Source organism: Oncorhynchus gorbuscha, unplaced genomic scaffold (assembly GCF_021184085.1).
Source record: "Oncorhynchus gorbuscha isolate QuinsamMale2020 ecotype Even-year unplaced genomic scaffold, OgorEven_v1.0 Un_scaffold_5049, whole genome shotgun sequence".
Taxonomy (NCBI): Eukaryota; Metazoa; Chordata; class Actinopteri; order Salmoniformes; family Salmonidae; genus Oncorhynchus; species Oncorhynchus gorbuscha.
In genome coordinates, this window is record NW_025748939.1 from 1 (window position 1) to 23,686 (window position 23,686).

The window sequence follows — 23,686 nt, forward strand, 5'->3', positions numbered from 1 at the left end:
ATGTTGTAGCTAGCAGGCTCCTAGTCACAATGTTGTAGCTAGCAGGATCACAATGTTGTCTAGGCTCACTAATGTTGTAAATAGCAGGCTCTAGTCACAATGTTGTAGCTAGCAGGCTCTAGTCACAATGTTGTAGTTAGCAGGCTCTAGACGCAATGTTGTAGCTAGCAGGCTCTAGTCACAATGTTGTAGCTAGCAGGCTCTAGGCACAATGTTGTAGCTAGCAGGCTCTAGTCACAATGTTGTAGCTAGCAGGCTCTAGGCACAATGTTGTAGCTAGCAGGCTCTAGGCACAATGTTGTAGCTAGCAGGCTCTAGTCACAATGTTGTAGCTAGCAGGCTCTAGTCACAATGTTGTAGCTAGCAGGCTCTAGTCACAATGTTGTAGCTAGCAGGCTCTAGTCACAATGTTGTAGCTAGCAGGCTCTAGTCACAATGTTGTAGCTAGCAGGCTCTAGTCACAATGTTGTAGCTAGCAGGCTCTAGTCACAATGTTGTAGCTAGCAGGCTCTAGTCACAATGTTGTAGCTAGCAGGCTCTAGGCACAATGTTATAGCTGGCAGGCTCTAGTCACGATGTTGTAGCTAGCAGGCTCTAGGCACAATGTTGTAGCTAGCAGGCTCTAGGCACAATGTTATAGCTGGCAGGCTCTAGTCACGATGTTATAGCTGGCAGGCTCTAGTCACGATGTTATAGGTAGCAGGCTGTAGTCACAATGTTATAGGTAGCAGGCTCTAGTAAAGATTCTCTACCAGGCTCTAGCATGGTCAAAGCCTCATCACAGCTGGTGGAGTGATACACACAACACAAGCCTTTTATTGTGACAGACAGGCAGCCAGGTCCCCATCACCGCGGTAACAGTAGCTCTCTGTTCCGGCCAGACCACTTGATTACACCAACACAGTTCCACTTAACAGGCAGAGAGGAGCACAGAACAAGAGAGGAGCTACATCATATGAAATGGCACAGATTATCAAGGAAGAAAAGCCCTTATTATTATTATGACACAAGTAAAGGGAATGAATAGCACTGGACAGAGGCTTAATAAAGTCATGTTGTTTATCAAAATGTTATTTTGGGTCTCTCCTAAATTCACGAGTTCACACACTTGTACTGCTCTTCCATGCGAGTTCTCTCAGTGTACAGACAGACAGACAGTAGCTGTAATGTGGTGTGTGTGAGGGAGAAGTTAGCAAGCTGTTCTGTATGTAATAGATGGAGTTTCTATTCATCCAGAAGGAGCCAGTGTCCTACAGACTGTCTTCCCCTTTCTCCCTGAAGCAGGATCCCAGTCCACAGATCCCAGTCTACAGATCCCATGTCCACAGATCCCAGTCCACAGATCCCAGTCCACAAGTCCAGATGTTTGTATTCTCACAGGAAGGACAGAGGGAGCAGTTTCTTCTTCTATTTAATTCAACACGTCCACACTACCAGAGGGAGGTGCTGTACCACAACCCTTCTATCCAGACTAGACAGAGGAGGTACTGTACCACAACCCTTCTATCCAGACTAGACAGAGGAGGTGCTGTACTACAACCCTTCTATCCAGACTAGACAGAGGAGGTACTGTACCACAACCCTTCTATCCAGACTAGACAGAGGAGGTGCTGTACCATAACCCTTCTATCCAGACTAGACAGAGGAGGTACTGTACCACAACCCTTCTATCCAGACTAGACAGAGGAGGTGCTGTACCATAACCCTTCTATCCAGACTAGACAGAGGAGGTACTGTACCACAACCCTTCTATCCAGACTAGACAGAGGAGGTGCTGTACCATAACCCTTCTATCCAGACTAGACAGAGGAGGTACTGTACCACAACCCTTCTATCCAGACTAGACAGAGGAGGTGCTGTACTACAACCCTTCTATCCAGACTAGACAGAGGAGGTACTGTACCACAACCCTTCTATCCAGACTAGACAGAGGAGGTGCTGTACCATAACCCTTCTATCCAGACTAGGTACTGTACCACAACCCTTCTATCCAGACTAGACAGAGGAGGTGCTGTACTACAACCCTTCTATCCAGACTAGACAGAGGAGGTACTGTACCACAACCCTTCTATCCAGACTAGACAGAGGAGGTGCTGTACCATAACCCTTCTATCCAGACTAGACAGAGGAGGTACTGTACCACAACCCTTCTATCCAGACTAGACAGAGGAGGTGCTGTACTACAACCCTTCTATCCAGACTAGACAGAGGAGGTGCTGTACCATAACCCTTCTATCCAGACTAGACAGAGGAGGTGCTGTACCATAACCCTTCTATCCAGACTAGACAGAGTACAGTTTCATCCACAATATTAGTTTGTTGTTGTATCAACACGTCATCCACAGGAGGTACTGCTACTGCACTGTGATCCATATCCACCCAGTATAGACTGTACATCTCTGTCATAATATGGGCCTTTATAGAGTAGTTTCATCCACAGGAGGTACTGCTACTGCACTGTGATCCATATCCACCCAGTATAGACTGTACATCTCTGTCATAATATGGGCCTTTATAGAGTAGTTTCATCCACAGGAGGTACTGCTACTGCACTGTGATCCATATCCACCCAGTATAGACTGTACATCTCTGTCATAATATGGGCCTTTATAGAGTAGTTTCATCCACAGTAGTAATTCATTCATTCCTGTATCAACTCAACACGTCGTCCACAGCCTCATGTAAGCCATCCAGTCTATACGTCTCTGTTGTGATGTGGGGCTTTATAGAGTTGACTTTAGACAGTACTGAATCTATCCATCTGTACTCATCCATATCAACTCAACACGTCGTCCACAGCCTCATGTAAGCCATCCAGTCTATACGTCTCTGTTGTGATGTGGGGCTTTATAGAGTTGACTTTAGACAGTACTGAATCTATCCATCTGTACTCATCCATATCAACTCAACACGTCGTCCACAGCCTCATGTAAGCCATCCAGTCTATACGTCTCTGTTGTGATGTGGGGCTTTATAGAGTTGACTTTATACAGTACTGAATCTATCCATCTGTACTCATCCATATCCACTCAGTACTGAATCTATCCATCTGTACTCATCCATATCAACTCAGTACTGAATCTATCCATCTGTACTCATCCATATCCACTCAGTATAGAATCTATCCATCTGTACTCATCCATATCCACTCAGTATAGAATCTATCCATCTGTACTCATCCATATCCACTCGGTATAGAATCTATCCATCTGTACTCATCCACATCCATCTGTACTCATCCATATCCACTCAGTATAGAATCTATCCATCTGTACTCATCCATATCCATCTGTACTCATCCATATCCACTCAGTATAGAATCTATCCATCTGTATTAATCCACACTCATCCGCTCCATATATGGTTTGAGCTTGTACGACTCGTTTCATACACGGATCTCATCATCCTCGTCCTCCAAGAAGGAAGAAAACTTTCCCAGCTCCTCTTCCTCAGGTGGTGCGCTGAAAGTGGCGCTGTTCATATCTCCCCCGTGGAGCTGCCCGGATGGTTTCTCCTGTTCCACGTGGGCGGAGCCAGAGGTGGAGCTGGACACAGAACAGGTATCTAATCGGTGCTGCAGGTGTTTAGGCGGGGCTCTGGGGTGTAGGGTGCACCCTCGTCCTCTCCCACCTCAGGTTCTACAGAGCTGGTTGGACTCACAGGTACAGGGACCGCCTCCTCCTGCAGCTGCAGTAGCTCAGCTTCTGGTTCCTCTTCTTCTCCCTCCTCCTCTCCTCCCACCTCCCTCCCCAGGAGTAGTGTAGGAGAGGCCCGTCCCTCACTGCTCTTCCCCTCCTCGTATCCCAGATCATCATCCTCCTTCTCCATCACCCCCAGGATGTCCCCCAACATGGAGGGCCCCAGGTCGATGTGAAACGACATGACCGACACCGCGTGCTTCATCCCCCTCCGTAGTACCCGCGGCTGGGGCTTGGCAGGTCAGTCAGCTCCCCAAAGCTCCTCTCATCCAGCTCCAGAGATCGGGCCCCAGTAGCGGCCCCATTAGACGACCTGGTACCTCCACCTCCATCCTGCTCATTCAGTTGTTTCAGTGGACTGGACGAGAGGCTCTTAGGCACCCTGTGTCCTCCATCAACATGGTCACCGTTTTCATCATTGAGGAAGGGGAGAGACATGGCGTTCTTCACCAAGGTGGGCGAGCCACCGGGTGGCGCCAGCGAGCAGTCTCTCTGGTCCACTCTGGTGACGGACTGGGAGCGTTTGCTGCTGCGGAAGGTTCTGGATAAAAGCCCTGGGCGGGGGGAGTGGGGAGGGGCCTGGGGTTCGGCCTGGTGGGGGGCCTCTCCGGAGTGGGTGGAGAGGAAAGAGGTGTCCCCGAAGGCGTCCCCGCTGCGACCCACGTGCATGGTGTGGCGGAAGTCCCCCAGGGGAGCGCTGATCATCTCCCGGGTCAGGTCCATCCGGGAGCGGCGCTGTTTGGTCTGGGACGAACCAGATACCAGCTGTTTTAGGATGGGCATGGTTGCTGGTGGAGGTCACACACCTCGGACACTCACAGAGTCTGTCACACAGACGCACACAGTCAGTCAGTCAGTCAGTCAGTAGCCCACAAGGACAGATCTCTCTCTTTTGAAAGTCTTCAAGGTAGATCTGTGTCACACTCATTGCAGTCCCCAGAAACAATAACACATGTCTTCAGTTCCAGGGTGGCTCAATCTGAAAAGAAAGGAGGGGAAAACAACATTAGATATATATGATCATGACAAGACATTGTTTCATACCATGTCATCGTATCATTGCTCTGAAACAAGTGTGGATAACAACGTGTTTTTGATCAAAACAAACTCTGATTTGACACCACTTTATAATGGACCAGTGGTCCAGTCCGGTCTCCTGATGCATCCTAAACACACCTCTATAATGGACCAGTGGTCCAGTCCAGTCTCCTGATGCATCCTAAACTCCCCTTTATAATGGACCAGTGGTCCAGTCCAGTCTCCTGATGCATCCTAAACTCCCCTCTATAATGGACCAGTGGTCCAGTCCAGTCTCCTGATGCCAGAGAGAGATCCCTCCGGGTCAGTCAGACAGAAAGGAACACAAACAAAGACAGTTCACTCAGTAATCCTGATAGCCGTGCTGCAGTGGAACAGAACCCATCCGGGAGGATAGTTTAGGCTACTAACTTGTTCATCTGTAGTTTAACCTTCATTTTGCAATGAAATAACAAATGTAAACAGCAGTACATATCCCAGATCGTACCTTTAAAAGAACAGCAGTACATATCCCAGATCGTACCTTTAAAAGAACAGCAGTCTTCATCCTATATTGTGCCTTTAACATTATTTATTGCAGTGAAATGTCCAATCGAACAAGAGCCGTACCGATCTCAGATTTGATGTTTAAAAGAACGTTTCACAGCCACCACAAAATGTAAACTCACATTAAACCAATAACCGACTTTAATCTAAGAGGCTAAAACATCCGTCTAATTACAGGAAGCATAAGCATTCATGGTTCAACCCTGGAATGATAACTAATACCGCTCTGGCATCTAAATTTGACATGACGTGGCCCTAATGGCACCCAGGTCCTTAGATAGGGCCCTGGTCTAAAGTAGTGCACTATGGCACCCTATTCCATACATAGTGCACTACTTTTGACCATTGGGCTCTGCACAAAATAAGTGTACTATTATAGGGTATATTTGGGGCACATCCATGGGTTTTTTAAAGTCCATTGAAAATGACATTGAACTGTAGGGGAGTACACTGCCACCATGCAGACCACAGTACTATATGAACACAGAAAGGGCCAAACTGTTAAACCCCAGACCACAGAAAGGGCCAAACTGTTAAACCCCAGACCACAGTACTATATGAACACAGAAAGGGCCAAACTGTTAAACCCCAGACCACAGAAAGGGCCAAACTGTTAAACCCCAGACCACAGTACTATATGAACACAGAAAGGGCCAAACTGTTAAACCCCAGACCACAGTACTACATGAACACAGAAAGGGCCAAACTGTTAAACCCCAGACCACAGAAAGGGCCAAACTGTTAAACCCCAGACCACAGTACTATATGAACACAGAAAGGGCCAAACTGTTAAACAGACCACAGTACTATATGAACACAGAAAGGGCCAAACTGTTAAACCCCAGACCACAGTACTATATGAACACAGAAAGGGCCAAACTGTTAAACCCCAGACCACAGTACTATATGAACACAGAAAGGGCCAAACTGTTAAACCCCAGACCACAGTACTATATGAACACAGAAAGGGCCAAACTGTTAAACCCCAGACCACAGTACTATATGAACACAGAGAGAAAGGGCCAAACTGTTAAACCCCAGACCACAGTACTATATGAACACAGAAAGGGCCAAACTGTTAAACCCCAGACCAGGACTATATGAACCCAGAGAGAAAGAGCCAAACTGTTAAACCCCAGACCAGGACTATATGAACCCAGAGAGAAAGAGCCAAACTGTTAAACCCCAGACCAGGACTATATGAACATAATAATAGGGCCAAACTGTTAAACCCCAGACCACAGCGACTTACAGTCATGTGTGAACACAGAAAGGTCCCGGGAATCGTTAAAACCCACACACCCTGGCGTTACAAGCGCCATGCTCTACCAACTGAGCTACAGAAGGACCACAGAGAGAAAGAGCCAAACTGTTAAACCCCAGACCAGGACTATATGAACCCAGAGAGAAAGAGCCAAACTGTTGCCAACGGTCTTCTAATAGTACTTAATGGTGGAAGAAGATAAATGTTCTATTTTGACTTTGAAAATGTCCTCGTCATCGTTGTAGACACAACAGTAGCATAATGTAGTGTAAACAGTGAAACACAGCCTCGGCCGGAGGGGAAACAAAACATCCCTACTTTTACTTTAAAACATGAAACTGTTCTTGTCATCTTTTTATTTTTATTTATTTTTTTAACTCTGTTTATTAAGTTTTAAACACACACACACACACAAACACAACACAAAGCAATATAAATAATATACTCAACTAGAAAACAAAAAATACAAAGAAAAATAGCTTTAAAGATACTATACTTTAGACAAGTTAAACACACCAGGCAGAAGGCTACAGAGGTTAAAGGGCAATCGGTAGTACAGGGACAGAGCAAACACCTCACCATTGTTCCTGTAAACCAGGGGTGTCAAAGTCAAATGGACGGAGGGCCAAATAAAAATTTAGCTACAAGCCGAGGGCCGGACTGTTCGAATGTTCATTGAAAATTTTTTAAATGACGCATATAGTCTAGTGAACCTAATTGAACCTACTGAAAACCTAACAAATATATTCCAATATGATCAGATAAATAAAGCAATATTTTCTTATGGCTCTGTCAGTAATCTTTAATTTTCAACAGACACAAAAGACAAATTTCCTTTATATAAAAATCCCCATAACATGAACATTAAATGAAAGAAACCGGTATTCAAGGCACCATCAGTAGCCTATATTTTCTATTTTAGCAAAAGTGGGCTAAATTTACTTCAAAGAAAAAAACAATAATAGCAATTTTCTATCATCCACTCAACTGAAATATTTTTAAAATATAATTGGATTGAAATACAATAAAATAAAGTGCAAAAATCTATTAATCAAAAACAACACTTTGTTTAAGGAGAAGTAACATGCAGTGAAAACAAATATTAAACTTTAACTTTTAAACTTGAACTGAGTAAAAACTCTAAATATGTGATTGCACAGTAATGTTCACTTGTTTGAGGTTGAGGGTGATACTTGGTGGTGTCGCATCTTTTCCACAAGTTCATCAATGTTCGGGGTAAGGCTCTGAGCTGAGGAAATCCTCAGAATTGAGTGGAGGTGTTCAGCAGTAAGTCGACTTCTGTGTGATGTTTTGTTCAAGTTCATCAAAGAAAACAGTTGTTCACACAGGTATGTGCTGCCAAACATAGACAACGTTTGAGCAGCCTGGATGCGCAGCTGGGGCATTGTGTCGGGAGGAAACGGGCGAACTCCGCAGCACCCACTGCCGCATATTTTGCCCTCAGTGCATCATTGCATTGGAGGTCAATCAACTCCATTTGGAGGTTTGGTGGTGAGCTTTCCACGTCAACAGCAAATGGGTTACCGAGCAGTTCCAACCTGCTTTTTGTGCTTCAAAGTCAGCAAATCGGCGTCGAAAGTCAGCGGCAAGCATACCTATTTTATCAGCCAACTGTGCGCTCGGGAACGCACTGGTAGAGAGCTTCTCTTTCATGGTCTGGCAGCTGGGAAAGTGGCTCAAATTTTCTTTCCGCATCTGCGTCTCCCACAGAGTCAGTTTGGTTTTAAATGCCTTCACTGTACTGTACATATCAGAGATGACACGATCCCGACCCTGCAGCTGCAAGTTCATTGCATTCAGATGACTCGTAATGTCACACAGAAAAGCCATTTCACACAGAAACATTTCGTCTCGGAGTTGTGTTGTGTCTTTCCCTTTGCTGTCCAAGAACAGACAAATCTCCTCACGAAGCTCGAAACATCTTTGAAGCACCTTTCCCTGGCTTAGCCATCGCACCTCTGTGTGATAAGGCAAATCACCATGCTCCGTTTCTAACTCCGTCAGAAATGCCTTGAACTGGCGGTGATTCAAACCTTTGGCTCTGATAAAGTTAACTGTGCGCGTGATGATGCTCATTACATGCTCCATTTTCAAGGCTTTACCGCACAACGCTTCCTGGTGTATGATACAATGATAAGCTGTCAGCTCACCTGTCACGTTTTCCTCTTGCATCTTTTCCCGTATCTTCTCCACCAGTCCGCTCCTGTGTCCACACATCGCAGGTGCTCCGTCGGTTGTCAAACCCACGAGTTTTTCCCAAGGCAGCTCCATCTCATTTACACATCTTGACACCTCTTCATACAAATCATGCCCCGTAGTTGTGCCATGCATAGGACGTAAAGCCAAAAACTCCTCTGTCACGCTTAGGCTGGAGTCCACTCCGCGGATGAAAATTGACAACTGGGCAATGTCAGAAATGTCGGTGCTCTCATCCACAGCCAAGGAATATGCAATGAAATCTTTTCCCTTTTTCACAAGCTGCTCTTTTAGATTGATGGACAACTGGTCTACTCTCTCGGCAATGGTGTTTCTGCTCAGACTCACATTTAAAAAGAGTTGCCTTTTTTCTGGGCAAACCGTCACAAACTTTAATCATGCAGTTTTTGATGAAATCCCCCTCCGTAAATGGCCGGGCTGATTTAGCGATCTCTTCTGCCAAAATAAAACTGGCCTTGACAGCAGCCTGGCCTTGTGATTTGGCTTTTTTGAACAGAGCCTGTCGAGATTTGAGGCCTCGTTTTAATTCCTCTGCCTTTTGTAGCCTTTGTTCCATGTCCATATTCTTGTTTTTGTCCGCGTGTTTCGTTTCATAATGTCGTCTCAGATTATACTCTTTCAGTACCGCCACACTTTCTCCACACAGAAGACACACAGGTTTTCCAGCTACCTCCGTGAACAAATACTCCGACTCCCACCTTGTTTGAAACCCCCGGTTCTCAGTGTCCACCTTCCGTTTTGCCATTTTTGATGGGTATCTGAAAGTTAATTTTACTGTGATGCTGACAACTGCTGTGCCAATAAATATTGAAATGAAGCAGCCTACTGCTCGGTGCGTCACCGTTGCATTGTGGGAAATGTAGTATTGGTGCGTGTAAAAGATCTGCGGGCTGCCGGCTTGCTGCGGTCTGCGGGCCGGTTCTAATAACAAATCAAGATCATCCCAGGGGCCGTAAAAAACCTTCTCGCGGGCCGGATGTGGCCCGCGGGCCTTGACTCTGACATATGTGCTGTAAACAGTCAAGGGATAAGGGTGGAGAAATGCAACCACTCACAGACAGTCATGGCCACAGACCGACCATCAACTGGGATACAATGCTTTAAAAAAACAAAACAAAATAGAATGATTGTTTATGTAGGGGTGAACAAAATGTAAAAATAAGTGGGAAAAACAAGCTCACACTTCAGTCTCTGCCCGGGCAAGATGAACAAGGCAAACACTATAGTGATGTAACCAGTGAAAAACAGCCTTGACCAGAGGGAACAGACCAGATCAGGCTGATATAGAGGCCATGCTGCTTATAGGGAACAGACCAGATCAGGCTGATATAGAGGCCATGCTGCTTATAGGGAACAGACCAGATCAGGCTGATATAGAGGCCATGCTGTTTATAGGGAACAGACCAGATCAGGCTGATATAGAGGCCATGCTGTTTATAGGGAACAGACCAGATCAGGCTGATATAGAGGCCATGCTGTTTATAGGGAACAGACCAGATCAGGCTGATATAGAGGCCATGCTGCTTATAGGGAACAGACCAGATCAGGCTGATAGAGGCCATGCTGTTTATAGGGAACAGACCAGATCAGGCTGATATAGAGGCCATGCTGTTTATAGGGAACAGACCAGGTCAGGCTGATATAGAGGCCATGCTGTTTATAGGGAACAGACCAGGTCAGGCTGATATAGAGGCCATGCTGTTTATAGGGAACAGACCAGGTCAGGCCGATATAGAGGCCATGCTGTTTATAGGGAACAGACCAGATCAGGCTGATATAGAGGCCATGCTGTTTATAGGGAACAGACCAGATCAGGCTGATATAGAGGCCATGCTGCTTATAGGGAACAGACCAGATCAGGCTGATATAGAGGCCATGCTGCTTAGAGGGAACAGACCAGATCAGGCTGATATAGAGGCCATGCTGCTTATAGGGAACAGACCAGATCAGGCTGATATAGAGGCCATGCTGCTTATAGGGAACAGACCAGATCAGGCTGATATAGAGGCCATGCTGTTTATAGGGAACAGACCAGATCAGGCTGATATAGAGGCCATGCTGTTTATAGGGAACAGACCAGATCAGGCTGATATAGAGGCCATGCTGTTTAGAGGGAACAGACCAGATCAGGCTGATATAGAGGCTATGCTGCTTATAGGGAACAGACCAGATCAGGCTGATATAGAGGCCATGCTGTTTATAGGGAACAGACCAGATCAGGCTGATATAGAGGCCATGCTGCTTATAGGGAACAGACCAGATCAGGCTGATATAGAGACCATTCTGCTTATAGTGAACAGACCAGATCAGGCTGATATAGAGGCCATGCTGTTTATAGGGAACAGACCAGATCAGGCTGATATAGAGGCCATGCTGCTTATAGGGAACAGACCAGATCAGGCTGATATAGAGGCCATGCTGCTTATAGGGAACAGACCAGATCAGGCTGATATAGAGGCCATGCTGTTTATAGGGAACAGACCAGCTCAGGCTGATATAGAGGCCATGCTGTTTATAGGGAACAGACCAGATCAGGCTGATATAGAGGCCATGCTGCTTATAGGGAACAGACCAGATCAGGCTGATATAGAGGCCATGCTGCTTAGAGGGAACAGACCAGATCAGGCTGTTATAGAGGCCATGCTGTTTATAGGGAACAGACCAGATCAGGCTGATATAGAGGCCATGCTGCTTATAGGGAACAGACCAGATCAGGCTGATATAAAGGCCATGCTGCTTATAGGGAACAGACCAGATCAAGCTGAAACAGAGGCCATGCTGTTTTTAGTGAACAAACAGAACTATGCCCTTCAGCTAGGGAAGGCAGGTGATGCAGTAGGAGTGTGTGTGTGTGTGTGTGTGTGTGTGTGTGTGTGTGTGTGTGTGTGTGTGTGTGTGTGTGTGTGTGTGTGTGTGTGTGTGTGTGTGTGTGTGTGTGTGTGTGTGTGTGTACTCAGAGCATTCCTCCAGGAGAGAGATGAGTCCTGACAGGCAGCTTACCTGACAACGCACATTACTGCATCACTGTTATGACCTGCAGTGTTCAGACCAGACTCTTCTACTGCCCTGACCTCCCCCCTATAGGTCACCCCAGGCCGCTGCTATAGGTCACCCCAGGCCGCTGCTATAAGTCACCCCAGGCCGCTGCTATAGGTCACCCCAGACGCTGCTATAGGTCACCCCAGGCCGCTGCTATAGGTCACCCCAGGCCGCTGCTATAGTCACCCCAGGCCGCTGCTATAGTCACCCCAGGCCGCTGCTATAGTCACCCCAGGCCGCTGCTATAGTCACCCCAGGCCGCTGCTATAGTCACCCCAGGCCGCTGCTATAGTCACCCCAGGCCGCTGCTATAGTCACCCCAGGCTGCTGACCTGAAGGAGAGGGGCAGTACAATAGAAAACAGGTTGGCTAATAGATAGAGCTGCAGTGCTTCAGCGAAACATGTGAAAGTCAACCAGGAAACATAGTCACACATGAAAATGATGCAACATGCAATGCTGAAAGCTCATCCTAATAAGAGTCCCTACAAATCAATATGTACCACAGACAGACCTACATACATAGTACACAAATACAGCCTCAACCCATCACCCACGTACTGACCTGCTCCAATACATCGCCCATGTACTGACCTGCTCCAACCCATCACCCACGTACTAACCTGCTCCAACCCATCACCCATGTACTGACCTGCTCCAACACATCACCCATGTACTGACCTGCTCCAACACATCACCCATGTACTGACCTGCTCCACTGCGTCTACCCGTCACCCATGTACTGACCTGCTCCACTGCTCCAACCCATCACCCATGTACTGACCTGCTCCAACACATCACCCATGTACTGACCTGCTCCCACACGTCACCCATGTACTGACCTGCTCCCACACGTCACCCATGTACTGACCTGCTTCACTACGTCAACCCATCACCCATGTACTGACCTGCTCCACTACGTCAACCCATCACCCATGTACTTACCTGCTCCACTGCGTCAACCCATCACCCATGTACTGACCTGCTCCACTACGTCAACCCATCACCCATGTACTGACCTGCTCCACTACGTCAACCCATCACCCACGTACTGACCTGCTCCAACCCATCACCCACGTACTGACCTGCTCCAACACATCATCCACGTACTAACCTGCTCCAACCCATCACCCAAGTACTGACATGCTCCACTCGTCACCCGTCACCCATGTACTGACCTGCTCCACTGCGTCAACCCGTCACCCATGTACTGACCTGCTCCAACACATCACCCATGTACTGACCTGCTCCAGTACGTCAACCCATCACCCAGCAGGTACTGACCTCCTCCACTACGTCAGCCCATCACCCATGTACTGACCTGCTCCAACACATCACCCATGTACTGACCTGCTCCCACACGTCACCCATGTACTGACCTGCTTCACTACGTCAACCCATCACCCATGTACTGACCTGCTCCACTACGTCAACCCATCACCCATGTACTGACCTGCTCCACTGCGTCAACCCATCACCCATGTACTGACCTGCTCCACTGCGTCACCCCATCACCCATGTACTGACCTGCTCCACTGCGTCAACCCATCACCCATGTACTGACCTGCTCCACTACCTCAACCCATCACCCATGTACTGACCTGCTCCACTGCTTCAACCCATCACCCATGTACTGACCTGCTCCACTGCTTCAACCCATCACCCATGTACTGACCTGCTCCCACACGTCACCCATGTACTGACCTGCTCCAACCCGTCACCCATGTACTGACCTGCTCCAATACATCACCCATGTACTGACCTGCTCCAACACATCACCCATGTACTGACCTGCTCCACTGCGTCAACCCATCACCCATGTACTGACCTGCTCCAAACCATCATCCATGTACTGACCTGCTCCACTGCGTCAACCCGTCACCCATGTACTGACCTGCTCCACTATGTCAACCCATCACCCATGTACTGACCTGCTCCAATACTTCACCCATATACTGACCTGCTCCACTACGTCAACCCATCACCCATGTACTGACCTGCTCCCACACATCACCCATGTACTGATCTGCTCCACTATGTCAACCCATCACCCATGTACTGACCTGCTCCAACCCATCACCCATGTACTGACCTGCTCCAACCCATCACCCATGTACTGACCTGCTCCACTGCGTCAACCCATCACCCATGTACTGACCTGCTCCACTGCCTCTACCCATCACCCATGTACTGACCTGCTCCACTACGTCAACCCATCACCCATGTACTGACCTGCTCCCACACGTCACCCATGTACTGATCTGCTCCCACACGTCACCCACGTACTGACCTGCTCCACTACGTCAACCCATCACCCACGTACTGACCTGCTCCAACCCATCACCCACGTACTGACCTGCTCCACTACGTCAACCCATCACCCACGTACTGACCTGCTCCAACCCATCACCCATGTACTGACCTGCTCCACTGCTTCAACCCGTCACCCATGTACTGACCTGCTCCACTACGTCAACCAATCACCCATGTTCTGACCTGCTCCACTGCTTCAACCCATCACCCATGTACTGACCTGCTCCACTGCTTCAACCCATCAACCCATCACCCATGTACTGACCTGCTCCAACCCATCACCCATGTACTGACCTGCTCCAACCCATCACCCATGTACTGACCTGCTGCACTACGTCAACCCATCACCCATGTACTGACCTGCTCCACTGCGTCAACCCATCACCCATGTACTGACCTGCTCCACTGCGTCAACCCATCACCCATGTACTGACCTGCTCCAACCCATCACCCATGTACTGACCTGCTCCACTGCTTCAACCCATCACCCATGTACTGACCTGCTCCACTGCGTCAACCCATCACCCATGTACTGACCTGCTCCAACCCATCACCCATGTACTGACCTGCTCCACTGACAATCCCTGTATCTGATCTGATGACGCGGCTGTCTTTTCCTTTGTGTACTCCAGTCAGGCTTCACTCCTCACTCCTTCCAGATCTCTCTCCTCCTAGCTCTGCTCTCATAACACATTTAGAAAGTCTTGGTTTAGGATGGGTGGTGGAGGGGAAAACCACAGATTTTGACTGCCGAGGTTTCCTGGTAGCAGGCAGCAGTGTTCAGCCCAGCAGAGCCGTCGACCTCGTTCTCTCCGAGGCTCTGCCAGTCGAGGCACAAGCCTCAATCCACTTCCTGTTTATAATGCCCTCACCTGCTGTCGTCTCCACGGCAACCACACTCTTGCTGCTTATGTCTCCGTGGTTACCTACCCCCCTGTGAGGCAAGCGGACGACACTACTTCCTGTCTGTGTGAATGTCTGAGGGCTGCAGAGGCATCAAGCGCGTGTGTGTGTGTGTGTGTGTGTGTGTGTGTGTGTGTGTGTGTGTGTGTGTGTGTGTGTGTGTGTGTGTGTGTGTGTGTGTGTGTGTGTGTGTGTGTGTGTGTGTGTGTGTGTGTGTGTGTGTGTGTGTGTGTGTGTGTGTGTGTACATTGCATTGCAGGCATCTAGTGTGTGTGCTGCAAAATGCATCAGCCTTCAACCAAAAGGTTTGCACGCATGCTAACACATGTCCTCTCCCTGGCCCACACCACGCGGCCTCTCCTGGCCCACACCACGCGGCCTCTCCCTGGCCCACACCACGCGGCCTCTCCCTGGTCCACACCACGCGGCCTCTCCCTGGTCCACACCACAGGTCCTCTCCCTGGTCCACACCACATGTCCTCTCCCTGGTCCTCTCCCTGGTCCACACCACATGTCCTCTCCCTGGTCCACACCACATGTCCTCTCCCTGGTCTACACCACATTTTTTGCATTGGATATATTTACCATATATGGAGACAAACAAACCTTTTACCTCATAAGACGACAGAATAGCAAATGATTAAATACTTCCATAAAAATACAAATACATTTTTTTAAATCTGAATTTAGTTACTAATTTAACTTTAATTAAATGAGTTGACTCTTCACATGGGATGATTTCACTGAACAACAAAAGGGAATATTGAATGATCCAATGAATCTCCCAGAAACGTTTTCAACATACATCTGTAAAATGATATTCTAGAAACTAAAGCTTTGGTTGTCTTCCTCTCAGGCTTCCATGTCTTCTCCCTGGACCTCCTCAATGTCCACCTCTTGAACATCAGACTCTGAGGCCTCATCTTCACTGTCACTTTCCAATCTAGTTGAGGATGGTTCGTTGTCAGGCTCAAAAAGGCCTCAAAATTGCCCGGATGGCCACCAATTTTTCAACCCTTGTATTGGTCAGCCTGTTGCGTGCTTTGGTGTGTGTGTTCCCAAACAAGGACCAGCTGATCTCCGAGGCGGCTGATGTTGTTGAGATTTGGAGAACGATATAGTCAACAGGAAAGAGCCTCATTATTCACAAAGTCCCTTCCTCCAGGTGGCTGACATGTTGGCACGACTGCCATATTGCATCTCCATCACAAAGCCCTTGCTTGGAAGTGTACTTCGCCAGACTGCCAAGAACCATGCCCTCATCCAGGCCAAGGTGGTGAGACATGGTAGTGATGACACCATAGGCCTTGTTGATCTCTGCACCAGACAGGATGCTCTTGCCAGCACACTTGGGGTCCAACATGTACGCTGCGGCGTGTTTGGGCTTCAGGTCTTCAGGCTTTTTGATGTATTTCAGATCTGCAGTTTCCTCTGCTTGAAGCAACAGTGAAGAGGGCAGGGCAGTATGGATTTCTTCTCTTACATCTGCAAGCAGAGTCTGAACATCAGACAGGATGACATTGTCTCCCTCAACCCGTGCCATAGCTACTGCTATAGGTTTCAGGAGTTTCAGGCTGCTTACCACACTCTCCCAGAATACATCATCCAGGAGGTTCCTCTTGATGGGGCTGTCCATATCGGCAGACTGTGACACGGCCATTTCTTGGAGAGATTCCTTCCCCTCCAGGAGACTGTCAAACATGATGACAACACCACCCCAACGGGTGTTGCTGGGCAGCTTCAATGTGGTGCCCCTATTCTTCTCACTTTGCTTGGTGAGGTAGATTGCTGGTATAACTTGATGACCTTTCACATTCCTAACCATTTCCTTGGCTCTCTGTTGTAGAGTGTATCCATTGTTTTCAGTGTCATGATTTCCTTGAGGAGCAGATTCAATGCATGAGCAGCGCAGCCAATGGGTGTGATGGGAGGGTAGGACTCCTCCACTTTAGACCAAGCAGCCTTCATGTTCGCAGCATGGTCTGTCACCAGTGCAAATACCTTCTGTGGTCCAAGGTCATTGATGACTGCCTTCAGCTCATCTGCAATGTAGAGATCGGTGTGTCTGTTGTACCTTGTGTCTGGACCATGAGCTGTTGCTATCGATAAGGAGTCTGATTCATCATTTTCATCTCGAATAGAAGTAGAGGAACTTTTGTCAGAGGTTGTGAGCCCTGGGGGAACTTTATGCACTTGGCCAGATGATTCTGCATCTTTGTTGTATTCTTCACATATGATGTGGCACAGTATTTGTCCAGTTGGTAGTTTAATCTTCCCAATAACTCGTCACAATTCCAAGCAGTTAAATTAAAACAACCTCTCTGTAAGATACATTTTGTAAATTTTAACATGTATGGAAACAGGTGAATTAACACTCCTCAGTTAACGATCGACGCAAGACGCCCGCTTCCCGATCGACGCAAGTAATACATTAGATAAGATACCCACTTCACCTTGACCTGCTTTCCTTGGTACACACTGTGCAGCATGTGACAAATCCTGACTAATATAGTTAAAGTATATCAGTAGTTTCCTGATGTCAGAGAAATCCAATCCAACATAGGTTGGCAGCCAAATAGCTTGATCTAATAACACCAGCCATGTTACGGAACAACATCCGCCCAGCTGTAGTGAGTAAATAAGTCTGTTTTAGTTTCCATGACAAGTGATGTGTCTGTTGATAGGCTGGTCTAAAACACACAAACACAGGGGCTGCAGCGGATACATACCCAAACATGTTTGTTGTTACCCAGCATCCTCCACTGAATGCTTGTATGGAAAGAAAATGGAAGCAGGAATAATTCAAAGCCAGACAAAGAGAGCTGTATATTTATGAGACGCTGCTTCTGGGTGGCATGATGATGATCTGACAGGAAAGCAACCAGTACATGAAGGATGTAGTAGTCCACTGGAAAGAAACTAAGAAAGCCCTCCCTCTGCTCCCACAAGCCCTCCCTCTGCTCCCTCCCTCTGCTCCCACAAGCCCTCCCTCCGCTCCCACAATCCCCCCTCCCTCCGCTCCCACGAGCCCTCCCTCCGCTCCCACGAGCCCTCCCTCCGCTCCCACGAGCCCTCCCTCCCCTCCCTCCGCTCCCCGAGCTCCCTCCCCCTCCCCTGCTCCCACGAGCCCTCCCCTCTCCCTCCCACGAGCTCCTCCCCTCGCTCCCACGAGCTCCCTCCCTCCCTCCCTCCGCTCCCACGAGCCCTCCCTCCCCTCCGCTCCCACGAGCCCCCCTCCGCTCCCACGAGCCCTCCCTCCCTCCCTCCGCTCCCACGAGCCCTCCCTCCCTCCTCCCACGAGCCCTCCCTCGCTCCCACGAGCCTCCTCCCTCCCCTCCCTCCCTCTGCTCCCACGAGCCCTCCCTCCCTCCGCTCCCACGAGCCCTCCCTCTGCTCCCACGAGCCCTCCCTCCCTCCCTCTGCTCCCACGAGCCCTCCCTCCCTCTGCTCCCACGAGCCCTCCCTCCCTCTGCTCCCACGAGCCCTCCCTCCCTCCCTCCCTCTGCTCCCGCGAGCCCTCCCTCCCTCCCTCTGCTCCCACGAGCCCTCCCTCCCTCCCCCTCCCTCTGCTCCCACGAGCCCTCCCTCCCTCCCTCTGCTCCCACGAGCCCTCCCTCCCTCCCTCCCTCTCTGCTCCCACGAGCCCTCCCTCCCTCCCTCCCTCTGCTCCCACGAGCCCTCCCTCCCTCCCTCCCTCTGCTCCCACGAGCCCTCCCTCTGCTCCCACGAGCCCTCCCTCCCTCTGCTCCCACGAGCCCTCCCTCCCTCTGCTCCCACGAGCCCTCCCTCCCTCTGCTCCCACGAGCCCTCCCTCCCTCTGCTCCCACGAGCCCTCCCTCCCTCTGCTCCCACGAGCCCTCCCTCCCTCTGCTCCCACGAGCCCTCCATCCCTCTGCTCCCACGAGCCCTCCCTCCCTCCCTCCCTCCGCTCCCACGAGCCCCCTCCCTCCCTCCCTCTGCTCCCACGAGCCCTCCCTCCCACGAGCCCTCCCTCCCTGCTCCCACGAGCCCTCCCTCCCTCCTGCTCCCACGAGCCCTCCCTCCCTCCCTCCCTCTGCTCCCACGAGCCCTCCCTCCCTCTGCTCCCACGAGCCCCCTCCCTCCCTCCCTCCCTCCCTCTGCTCCCACGAGCTCCCTCCTCCCTCCCTCCCTCTGCTCCCACGAGCCCTCCCTCCCCCTCCCTCTGCTCCCACGAGCCCTCCCTCCCTCCCTCCCTCTGCTCCCACGAGCCCTCCCTCCCTCCCTCTGCTCCCACGAGCTCCCTCCCTCCCTCCCTCTGCTCCCACGAGCCCTCCCTCCCTCCCTCCCTCTGCTCCCACGAGCCCTCCCTCCCTCTGCTCCCTCCCTCCCTCCCTCCCCCTCCCTCTGCTCCCACGAGCCCCTCCCTCTGCTCCCACGAGCCCTCCCTCCCTCCCTCCGCTCCCACGAGCCCTCCCTCCCTCCCTCCGCTCCCACGAGCTCCTCCTCCCTCCTCCCTCCGCTCCCGCGAGCCCCTCCCTCCCTCCCCTGCTCCCGCGAGCCCTCCCTCCCTCCCTCCGCTCCCACGAGCCCTCCCTCCCTCCCTCCGCTCCCGCGAGCCCTCTCCCTCCCTCTGCTCCCGCGAGCCCTCCCTCCGCTCCCGCGAGCCCTCCCTCTGCTCCCGCGAGCCCTCCCCCTCCCTCCTCCCGCGAGCCCTCCCTCCCTCCCTCTGCTCCCACGCCCTCCCTCCCTCCCTCTGCTCCCACGAGCCCTCCTCCCTCCCTCCCTGCTCCCACGAGCCCTCCCTCCCTCCGCTCCCCTAGCCCTCCCTCCCTCCCTGCTCCCACGAGCCCTCCCTCCCTCCCTCCTCCGCTCCCCTCCCCTCCCTCCCTCCGCTCCCACGAGCCCTCCGCCAGCCTCCCTCTCCCTCCTCCTCCCTCCGCTCCCCCGAGCCCTCCCTCCGCTCTCCCGCGAGCCCTCCCCTCCCCTCCGCTCCCGCGAGGGCCCTCCCTCCCTCCCTCCCTCCCTGCTCCCGCGAGCCCTCCCTCCTCCCTCCCTCTGCTCCCGCGAGCCCTCCCTCTGCTCCCGCGAGCCCTCCCTCCCCTCCCGCGAGCCTCCCCTCCCTCTGCTCCCCGCGAGCTCCCTCCCTCCTCCTCCCTCTGCTCCCGCCCTCCCTCCCTCTGCTCCCGCGAGCCCTCCCTCCTCTGCTCCCACGAGCCCTCCCTCCCTCCCTCTGCTCCCACGAGCCCTCCCCTCCCTCCCTCTGCTCCCACGAGCCCTCCCTCCCTCTGCTCCCACGAGCCCCCCTCCCTCCCTCTGCTCCCACGAGCCCTCCCTCTCCCACGAGCCCCCTCCCTCTGCTCCCACGAGCCCTCCCTCCCTCTGCTCCCACGAGCCCTCCCTCCGCTCCCTCCCTCTGCTCCCCGAGCCCCTCCCTCCCTCCCTCCCTCCCATGCCCCTCCTCCTCCCTCCCTCCCTCCCTCTTCAGTCCCTCGAGCCCTCCCTCCCTCCCTCCGCTCCCCGAGCCCTCCCTCCCTCTGCTCCCCTCCCTCCCTCCCTCCCGCGGGCCCTCCCTCTCCGCTCCCGCGAGCTCCTCCCTCCCTCCCTCCGCTTCAGCCCTCCTCCCTCTCCCGCTCCCGCGAGCCTCCCTCCCTTCCCTCCCCTGCTCCCGCGAGGGACCTCCCTCCCTGCTTAAGCCCTCCCCCTCCCCCCGCGGGAGCCTCCCAAGCTCCCGCGAGCCCTCCCTCCCTCCTCTCCCTGAGGAGCCCTCCCTCCCTGACAGGCCCTCCCTCCCTCCCTCCCTCCCTGGAGGTCCCCCTCCCTTTGCCCTCCCTCCCTCCCTCTGCTCCCGGGTGGCCCTCCTCCTCCCTCTGCTCCCGCGAGCCCTCCCTCCCTCCCTCGCTCCCCAGCCCTCCCTCCCTCTGCTAGCCCTCCTCCCCTGCTCCCTCCCTCTGCTCCCGCGAGCCCTCCCTTTCCCTCCCTCTGCTCCCAGGAGCCCTCCCTCCCTCCCCGCTCCCCACGAAGCCCTCCCCCTCCCTCCTCCCTCCTCCCACGGCCCTCCCTATCTGCTCCCACGAGCCCTCCCTCCCTCGCTCAAAGAAGCCTCCCTCCCTTGCTGAGCCTCCTCCCTCCTCTCCCCAGCCCTCCCTCCCCTCCCTCTGCTCCCGCGAGCCCTCCCTCCCTCCCTCAAACAACGAGCTCCCTCCCTCTGCTCTGCCCGCGAGCCCCTCCCTCTGCTCCCGGAGCCCTCCCTCTGCTCCCGCGAGCCCTCCCTCCCTCTGCTTGCCCTCCCTCCCTCTGCTCCCCGAGCCCTCCCTCCCTCTGCTCAAGAGCCCTCCCTCCTGCTCCCTCCTCTCTCCCCGCTCCCCTCCCTCCCTCCCTCTGCTCCCGCGAGCCCTCCCTCCTCCCTCTGCTCCCGCGAGCCCTCCCTCCCTCTGCTCCCACGAGCCCTCCCTCCCTCTGCTCCCACGAGCCCTCCTCCCTCCCCCTCCCTCCTCCCACGAGCCCTCCCTCCCTCTGCTCATAAGCCCTCCCTCCCCTCCCTCTGCTCCCCGAGCCCTCCCTCCCTCTGCTCCCACGAGCCCTCCCTCCCTCTGCTCCCACGAGCCCTCCCTCCCTCTGCTAGCCCTCCTCCCTTCCCACGAGCCCTCCCTCCCTCCTCTGCTCCCACGAGCCCTCCCTCCCTCCCTCTGCTATGAGCTCCCCCTCCCTCCCTCTGCTACGAGCCCTCCCCCTCTGCTCCCACGAGCCTCCTCCCTCCTCTCCCCTCTGCTCCCGCGAGCCCTCCCTCCCTCCCTCTGCTGCGAGCCCTCCCTTCCTCCCAGGCTGCGAGCCTCCCTCCCCTCTGCTCCCTCCCTCTGCTCCCGCGAGCCCTCCCTCCCTCCCTCTGCTCCCGCGAGCCCTCCCTCTCTGCTCCCGCGAGCCTCCCTCCCTCTGCTCCCCTGCTCCCGAGCCCTCCCTCCCTCTGCTCCCGCGAGCCCTCCCTCCCTCTGCTCCAGGAGCCCTCCCTCCCTCTGCTCCCACGAGCCCTCCCTCCCTCTGCTCCCACGAGCCCTCCCTCCCTCTGCTCCCACGAGCCCTCCCTCCCTCTGCTCCCACGAGCCCTCCATCCCTCCCTCCGCTCCCAGGCCTCCATCCCTCCCTCCCTCCCTCCGCTCCCACCAAACAACAAGAACGTAATTTATTTATTTACTTATTTTGTACATAATGTTGCAACTACTGTCTCTTATGAACAAAAATAATTTCTAGACTGCGATTCAGGACTGCGATTCCTCACCACGGACTAGCAGAACCCCTTTATTCCTTTCAGGACCTTGACGAGCCCGACGAAGGATATGCTGCTTCCTCAGTGATCACTGTGAGGAGGCGGAGAAAGAGGGGCCGAAGGTCCGGCTGAGAATTTGCAGGCGATCTAATAAACACCCATTTCTCACCATTCTGCTCACAAACATGCAAATCTTTGCACAATAAAAACCGAGTTATTGGGAAGATAAAACTACAAACTGGACATTAAAAACTGTAGCATCTTATGCTTCACGGAGTCGTGGCTGAACGACAACATCAACATACAGCTGGCTGGTTATACGATGTAACGGCAGGTTAGAACAGCGGCACCTGGTAAGACAAGGGGCGGCGGACTATGTATTTTTGTAAATAACAGCTGGTGCACGATATCTAAGGAAGTCTCAAGCTATTGCTCGCCTGAGGTAGAGTTTCTCATGATAAGCTGTAGACCACACTACCTACCGAGAGAGTTTTCATCTGTGTTCTTTGTAGTTATTTTACATACCACCACAGTCAGAGTGTGGCACTAAGACAGCATTGAATGATCTGTAATCTTCCATAAGCAAACAAGAAAACTCTCACCCAGAGGTAGCGCTCCTAGTAGCCGGGGACTTTAATGCAGGGAAACTTAAATCAGTTTTACCTCATTTCTATCAGCATGTTAAATTAAATGTGCAACCAAATAACTCTGGACCACCTATACTAAACATACAGCTCTCCCTCGCCTCCATTTGGCAAATCTGACCATAATTCTGTCCTCTTGATTCCTGCTTACAAGCTAAAATTAAAGCACGAAGCACCAGTGACTAGATCATTAAAAAAGTGGTCAGATGAAGCAGATGCTAAACTACAGGGCTGTTTTGCTAGCAAAGACTGGGATATGTTCCGGGATTCCTCCGATGACATTGAGGACCTCATCAGTCACTGGCTTTATCAATAAGTGCATCGATGATGTCATCCCCACAGTATTATTCATTGACTACAGCTCAGCGTTCAACACCATAGTGTCCTCAAAGCTCATCACTAAGCTAAGGACCCTGGGACTAAACACCTCCCTCAGCAACTGGATCCTGGACTTCCTGACGGGCTGCCCCCAGGTGGTAAGGGTAGGTAACATCTGCCACGCTGATCCTCAACACAGGGGCCCATCAGGTGCTCAGTCCCTTCATGTACTCCCTGTTCATCCACGACTGCATGGCCAGGCATGACTCCAACACCATCATTACATTTGCCGATGACACAAGTGGTAGGCCTGATCACCAACAGCGATGAGACAGCCTATAGGGAGGTCAGAGAGCTGGCCGTGTGGTACCAAAACATCAACCTCATCAACAGGGCTGCAGTGGAGCAGGTTGAGAGCTTCAAGTTCCTTGGTGTCCACATCACCAACAAACTAACATGGTCCA

The 23,686-nt window shown here is 52.1% G+C and overlaps 1 pseudogene; it reads right to left on the reverse strand.

Moving 5' to 3' along the window:
- Positions 1-2,774: 2,774 nt before the first annotated feature.
- On the reverse strand, positions 2,775-4,679 carry LOC124028928 (annotated as a pseudogene).
- Between the last annotated feature and the right edge of the window lie 19,007 nt (positions 4,680-23,686).